The sequence below is a fragment of the Jaculus jaculus genome, chromosome 19, assembly GCF_020740685.1.
Source record: "Jaculus jaculus isolate mJacJac1 chromosome 19, mJacJac1.mat.Y.cur, whole genome shotgun sequence".
Taxonomy (NCBI): Eukaryota; Metazoa; Chordata; class Mammalia; order Rodentia; family Dipodidae; genus Jaculus; species Jaculus jaculus.
The window spans coordinates 21,897,617-21,905,712 of NC_059120.1; positions in this window are offsets into that span (position 1 = coordinate 21,897,617).

Genomic DNA, 8,096 nt, shown 5'->3' on the forward strand with positions numbered 1-8,096 from the left:
TCCCCCCCCCCCCCCCCCCCCCCCCCCCAGGTAGGGTCTTACTCTAGCTCAGGCTGATCTGGAATTCTCTATGTAATCTCAGGATGGCCTCAAACTCACAGCCATCTTCCTACCTCTGCCTCCCCAGTATTGAGATTAAAGGCATGCGCCACCATGCCGGGCCTAGAGTCAGGAGTTTTATTAAAGCTTCTTAGATCTGCAGCTGTTTGGCTGGAGGAGGTGTCACTGTGGCTGGACCCTAGGGTCCGGCCCTAAGGTGTGTTTGAGGAATTTCAGTTTAAGATATGCAAAGTGCTTGAGCTGGGCCTGGAGTTACTGCTGTGTGCTTGCTGGTGCTGCTGGTGGTATTTTCTTCTCTTTCTCTCTGTGGGCCTGTGCAAGGGGGCAGCTTCTTCTGCCATTATGGAACTTTCCCTTGATCTGTCAACTTCAGTAAATCCCTTTCTCCTTTTTAAACTGTGTCTGGTCTATAGGTTCATCCCAGCAATGTGAGACTGACCTGCTACACCAGGTGTGGCGGCGCATGCTTTTAATCCTAGCACTCTGGAGGCTGAGGTAGGAGGATTACTGTGAGTTCAAGGCCAGCTTGAGATGTCATGAATTCCAGGTCAGGCTTGGCTAGAGTGAGACCCTATCTCTAAAAACAACAACAACAAAAACCCTCTTGGGGCTGGAGAGATGGTTTAGTGATTAAGGTGCTTGCTTGCAAAGCCAGAGGACCCTGGTTTGGTTCCCTAGGACCTATGAAAGCCAGATGCACAAGGTGGCACATGTATCTGGAGTTCGTTTGCCGCAGTTGAAGGCCCTGAAGTGCCCATTTTCTCTCTCTCTCAAATAAATAACCAAATTTTTTTTAAAAAAGAACTATATGGGATTGATATATTTGAATACTTCTTGTAAGGAGCAAGAGATTTAGAAAAAAAAAAAAAGAAAGAAAGAAAACTCTGAAGTCTAAAATCCTGAAAACCATAATCCTAAAAGATTAAAATCCTGAATGTTGAAATTCCATAAATTTTGTGGGTTAAAAATGAGGCTACATCAAGGGCTGGAAAGATGGCTCAGTGGTTGAAGGTGCTTGCTTGCAAACCTTGACAGTCTGGGTTCAGTTTCCCAGTACCCACATAAAGGCAGATGCACAAAGTGGTGCATTCATCTGGAGTTCATTTGCAGTGGCAAGAGGCCCTGGTATGCCCATTTATTCTGTCTTCACAGATACACAAAATATTTAAATTTTTAATTGAATTTATCTATGAGAGAGAGAGAGATAAACAAAAAGAGGCAGAGAGGGAGAGCAAGAATGGCATGCTAGCCGGGCGTGGTGGCGCACGCCTTTAATCCCAGCACTTGGGAGGCAGAGGTAGGAGGATCATCGAGAGTTCGAGGCCACCCTGAGACTACATAGTTAATTCCAGGTCAGCCTGTACCAGAGTGAGACCCTACCTCGAAAAACCAAAAAAAAAAAAAAAAAAAAAAAAAAAAAAAAAGAATGGCATGCTGAGGCCTCTAGCCACTGCAAATGAACTCTGGATGCATGTGCCACCTTGTGCACCTGGCTTTATGTGGGTACTGGGGAACTGAACCCAGGTCCTTAGGATTTGCAAGCAAATGCTTTATCCACTGAGGAATCCTTCCAGCCCAATAAATAAAATATTTGTAAGGCTTTATCGGGCACATAGAAATCTAAATTCTGGAGATGGGATTAATCATACAATGTGGGAATGATAAAAACTTCAGTTTAAAGATGTGTCATGTGTCTTTGCTCACATTCCTTCTAGCAGACATAATTCCAGGTTTTTGTTTTTGTTTTTGTTTTTGTTTGTTTTTTAGGTAGAGTCTCACTCTAGCTCAGGCTGGCCTGTAATTCACTATGTAATCTCAGGGTGGCCTTGAACTCTTGGAGATCCTCCTACCTCTGCCTCTGGAGTGCTGGGATTAGAGGCTCCAGGAGCTTTCAATGGTTTTAAGCCACATTTGTTTGAAGAAGCCAGTGCAGTGCCCAACTGGCTGGAAAGTGGTTATGTCCATGATGGGACAAGAAGACACAATGGTGTTGCTGTTGGAGCAGTGGCATTGTTTCTGCCAAATTTGTAATCTGTGTATGAGCGTGCGTAGAATAGATTCTTGTTTACCCAAATGACTATAGGCACGAACGATGGGAAAATTTAATAAGGAACATTCATCTTGGCATATAGCAAATCATGGAAGAATTTCATGAAGACTACATTACAGAGCAAATAAATGTGAATATTTTCTACAAAAAGACTCAAGCCCTAGACGAGAATAGCTATCCATTGCAATGCAAGACTTTATAATAATCACAGGAGCCAACTCTTATGGAGGATGTTCCTCTCATTGCTAATAATCTATCCCATAACACATTTTTCATATCACATATTCTTTTTAGTTTTCCAAGGTTTTTCTTTTTAAATTGTCACCATTGTGTGATGTCTCTGTAAGTGGGTAATGGGAAAGCAAACCTGGACCGGCAGGCTTTGCAAGCCAATCCTTGTCCACTGAGCCATCTCCCAACCTAACATTTTATTACTTATATATTTATTTTGGTTTATTGAGGTAGGGTCTTGCTCTAGCTCAGGCTGACCTGGTATTCTCTATGTAGTCTCAGCGATCCTTCTACCTCTGCCTCCCGAGTGCTGGAATTAAAGGAGTGTGCCACCATGCCCGGTTTATTTTTATTTTTATTTTTATTTTATTTGCTTTTTTTAATCTTTCCACAATTTTTATTAACATTTTCCATGATTATAAAAAATATCCCATGGTAATACCCTCCCCCTCCCGCACTTTCCCCTTTGAAATTCCATTCTCCATCATATTACCTCCCCATCTCAATCATTCTACTTATATATATATAATACCAACCTATTAAGTACCCTCCTCCCTTCCTTTCTCTTCCCTTTATATCTCCTTTTTAACTTACTGGCCTCTGCTACTAAGTATTTTCCTTCTCACGCAGAAGCCCAATCATCTGTAGCTAGGATCCACATATGAGGGAGAACATGTGGCACTTGGCTTTCTGGGCCTGGGTTACCTCACTTAGTATAATCCTTTCCAGATCCATCCATTTTTCTGCAAATTTCATAACTTCATTTTTCTTTACTGCCGAGTAGAACTCCATTGTATACATGCGCCACATCTTCATTATCCACTCATCAGTTGAGGGACATCTAGGCTAGTTCCATTTCCCAGCTATTATAAATTGAGCAGCAATAAACGTGGTTGAGCACATACTTCTAAGGAAATAAGATGAGTCCTTAGGATATATGCCTAGGCGTGCTATAGCTGGGTCATATGGTAGATCAATCTTTAGCTGTTTTAGGAACCTCCACACTGATTTCCACAATGGCTGGACCAGATTGCATTCCCACCAGCAGTGTAGAAGGGTTCCTCTTTTTCCACATCCTCGCCAACATTTATGATCATTTGTTTTCATGATGGTGGCCAATCTGATAGGAGTGAGATGGAATCTCACTGTAGTCTTAATCTGCATTTCCGTGATGACTAGTGATGTAGAACATATTTTTAGAAGCTTATATGCCATTTGTATTTCTTCCTTTGAGAATGCTCTATTTAGCTCCATAGCCCATTTTTTGATTGGCTTATTTGATTCCTTATTATTTAACTTTTTGAGTTCTTTGTATATCCTAGATATTAATCCTCGATAGCTGGCGAAGGTTTTCCCCCATTCTGTAGGTTGCCTCTTTGCTTTTTTCACTGTGTCCTTTGCAGTGCAAAATCTTTGTAATTTCATGAGGTCCCAGTGATTAATCTGTGGTATTCTCTATGTAGTCTCAGGGTGGACTCAAACTCACAGCAATCCTCCTACCTTTGCCTCCTGAATGCTGAAATTAAAGGAGTGTGCCACCATGCCCAGCTTATTTTTCTTAATTTTTAAAATTTATACTACTATGCTGTAAGTTCATCTTTACAGCATCAGTTCCAATATTGGAAGCATTTTCAAGAATTTTAGAGAATTCTCATTCATTCTATGCACCATTTGACTCCACAAAGTATGTTAATCATGCTGCTTTGTATGAAAGCACTATGAACATAGATTTAAAATGTTGAAATTTCTTCCAAATACAAAGAGATCTCTTTTTTCTACATATCTATTTGTGAAAGATAAAATTTTAAAGATCTGGGCTGCTTAGGCAACTGCATATGTACTGTTACCCCATTGCAGTTTTTTCCCTTTTTCTTTTCAGAGGTAGCTCATGCTATCCTGGAATTCACTATGTAGTCTCAGGCTGGCCTTTAACTCAGTGATCCTCCTACCTTGGTCTCCTAAGTGCTGAGATTAAAGACATGTGCCACCATACCCAGCTAATAATTTTATTTATTTATTTGCAAGGACAGAGAAAGAAAGGGAGAAAGAGAATGGCCATGTCAGAGCCTTTTGCCACTGCAAATAAACTCCAGATGCATGTGCCACTTTGCGTATCTGGCTTTATGTGTATACTAGAGACTCAAACTTAGGCCATCGGGCTTTGCAAGCAGGTTCCTTTAACTTCAGAGCCATTTCTCCAGCTTTATCACAGGTTTTTGTAAACAATTATTTTTATTTATTTATTTGTAAGTCGGGGTGGGGGAGCAGAGAGAATGGGCATGCCAGGGCCTCCAGCCACTACAAACTCCAGATGCATGTGCCACTATGGGCGTCTGGCTTTATGTGGGTACTGGGGAATCCAATCCTGGTCATTAGGTTTTGCTGGTAATCACCCTAAGTGCTGAGCTATGTCTCTAGCCCCCATCGTTGTTTTTTTTTTTTTTTTTTAAATATTCTATTCTACTTATTTGAGAGAGAGAGAGACAGAGAACAGGCACACTAGGGCCTCTGGCCACTACAAACTCCAGTTACATATGCCACTGTGTACATCTAGCTTATGTAGGTACTGGGGAATCAAACCTGAGTCCTTAGGCTTCACAGGTAAGTGCCATAACCACTGAGCCATCTCTCCAGCCCCGGTCACAGGTGCCCCCCCCCCCATCTGGCCAAGGTAAAGTTTCACTCTAGCCCAAGCTGACCTGGAACTCACTATGTAGTCTCAGGGTAGCCTCAAACTCTCAGCAAGCCTCCTGCTTCTGCCTCCCAAGTGCTCGGATTGAAGGCATGCGCCACCACGACTAGCCCATCAAAGGTTTTGATTAATCGTGACAAAGCATCCAGGTGGTCTGTCACAGTATTTCAGACGACAGGTATGAGATTCAATGCACATACTTACCAACGATGGTGATGTACATTAACACATTGCACTTTTGACCTATTTCTTTTTTATTTTTATTTATTTATTTGGGAGAGAATGGAGGAGAAACAGAAGGAAAGAATGGGTGCTCAGGGCCTCCAGCCACTGCAAACATACTCCAGACGCATGCGCCCTCTTGCGCATCTGGCTTATGTGCATCCTGGGGAGTTGTACCTGGGTCCTTTGGCTTTGCAGGCAAATGCCTTAACTGCTAAGCCATCTCTTCAGCCTTTGACCTCTTTCTTTTTTTTCTTTTTCGAGGTAGGGTCTTACTCTAACTCAGACTGACCTGGAAATCACTTTGTAGTCTCGGGTAGTCTCTCTGTAGTCCTCCTACCTCTGCCCCCCAAGTGCTGGGATTAAAGGTGCGCCCCTCAATGCCTGGCTTGACCTATTTATGAAAATGGTTTATCTGATCATAACTGCTGTACCTGTGCTATTGTTGTTATATACTTATGTTTGCTAAAATACAGATTATTGCCTCTTAATTATATACAGTGATCTATAAACTGTTGTCAAAATTTTAAGTGTCTCTCAAATCCCCCTATAAAAGTATCAATAAATATCTTTTCTGTGCCAGGCAGGGCGGTGCCTGCAGCCAATCCTGAATTTGAATCCAGCCTGGTTACACATTATGGCCTTGTATCCTAGACTTTAGGGATTTTGACATTTGGGTACTTAAACATTTTTGCTAATGGCATCTAGGATTGTGTCTTTTGAGATTATGGCCCAAACTCTGATTATAGGATCAAGAAAAGATAGCCATAGGCAATACTGTGGCAGAATTAGAAGTAGAATGAGCAATTTTTTAAAAATGTTGTTGTTCATTTTTATTTATTTATTTGAGAATGACAGGCAGAGAGAGAGAGAGAGAGAGAGAGAGAGAGAGAGAGAGAGAGAGAGAGAATGGGTGCGCCAGGGCTTCCAGCCACTGCAAATAAACTCCAGATGCATGCACCCCCTTATGCCTCTGGCTAACATGGGTCCTGGGGAATCAAGCCTCAAACTGGGGTCCTTAGGCTTCACAGGCAAGCACAACCACTAAGCCATCTCTCTAGCCCTAGAATGAGCATTTTTAACCCAGAAACAGAATTGAAAGGGCAATAACCCCAGACCTTCCTTCTATCAGTACCATGTATCTTCGAACATGGGTGAAAAGCAGATGTAGTTAATGTAGGGTTGTAATATTAATCTAGCTGGATCAAATAAATTGGAGGCATTCTTGTCCTTGTACATGTGGGGGAAAGGTGGCCAAATAATACAACACAACAGTACTTCTTTGGCTAGCCTCAGGGCTTCACAGTGATACCTCCTGCTCCTGTGTAAGACAGCACCAGACATAGGCAGTCTAGTCATGGCTGAGTAACGCAGAGGGGGGAATACGACCCGAACCTGCCAAACAGCCCAGCTCTCCTGGGGAAGGAAGTACAGACAGGGACAGTAGTTTGCAGCCCACCAGGAGAGTCTATGCGTTCTTACTGCTCTTGTCCACACTTTGTCAGATTGTTCATGGCTCCCAACACTCTGGCTAACTACTTCCCTTCAGTCAACCCAATTTAGGTGCTGGAGTTGTTGTTTGCAACCAGAACAACCTTAACTCCACTTCCCTGAATAGATTTTTCTCACACTCCTTCCTTTTCCCAGTTCTTTTCCCAGGACCCTGCATCAAAATTATGTTTGAGGGGCTGGAGAGATGATGGTTAAGCACTTGCCTGTGAAGCCTAAGGACCCCGGTTCGAGGCTCGACTCCCCAGGACCCACGTTAGCCAGATGCACAAAGGGGCGCATGTGTCTGGAGTTCGTTTGCAGTGGCTGGAGGCCCTGGCATGTCCATTATTTCTCTCTCTGCCTCTTTCTCTGTCTGTCGCTCTCAAATAAATAAAGAAAAAAAAAATATGTTTGAAGCCAGTTGTGTGGCTTACCCCCTTTAAGCACAGCACTCGGGAAGCTAAGACAGGAAGATCACTGTGAGTTCAAGGCCAACCTGTCTAGGTCAACCTGGGCTACAGTGAAACCCAGCCACAAAAAAAAAAAAAAAAAAAAAAAGCAGCTCACCAAGAATGCCACGGTGTTCAACTCATTGAACTTTTGCTATTCTGCTGCACAAACTGCCCTCCCCTTCTTCCTGAAACCCTTACTCAGGAAGATGTCCTTTCTGATACTTTCCATTGTCACCCTGGGTTAGTCTGTTTTCTGTTGCTAATATACTAGGTAAATTAGAAAGGCACAAAGTTCTTTAGGCTCACAGTTCTGGGTGCCAGGTTTGGGAATGGTCTAGTGGCCTTCTTGCTGACAGGGTACCCAGGTAATGCAATTACATGGTAAGAGACAGGGCGTGACGTTGTGTGTGCAAGGCTGGTTTCTCTCTATAAAGCTACCAGGAAGTTATGTCTGGTGGCATGGGTCTGTAATCCCAGCTATTTGGGAGGCTGAATGAAGCAAGAGGGTGTTAAGTTCAAAGCCTGTCTAAGATATAGACTGAGTTCAAAGCCAGGCTGAATGACTTCTCAAAACTGTCTCAAAGCAGACAAAAAGCTACCAGGATTCTTGGGAATCCACTTTACTTTATTCATTGTCACTTCCAAAAGCCTCATCTTTAAATACTATAATTGCAGTAATTTCCCACCCTCTGAAAATCTCACAAGGGGTATTAAATTACAATACATGAAGCCTTGGGGAACATACAAATTATATTTAAAACACAGCACACCAAATACCTGCTATGATTTGAAAAGTCTTCCATTGTGCCTATAGGGACAATCATATAACAATCATGATCCTTAACCACACTGCATTGCATTCTATCGCCTTTGTCTTAATTGCTTGTTTAGATGGCAA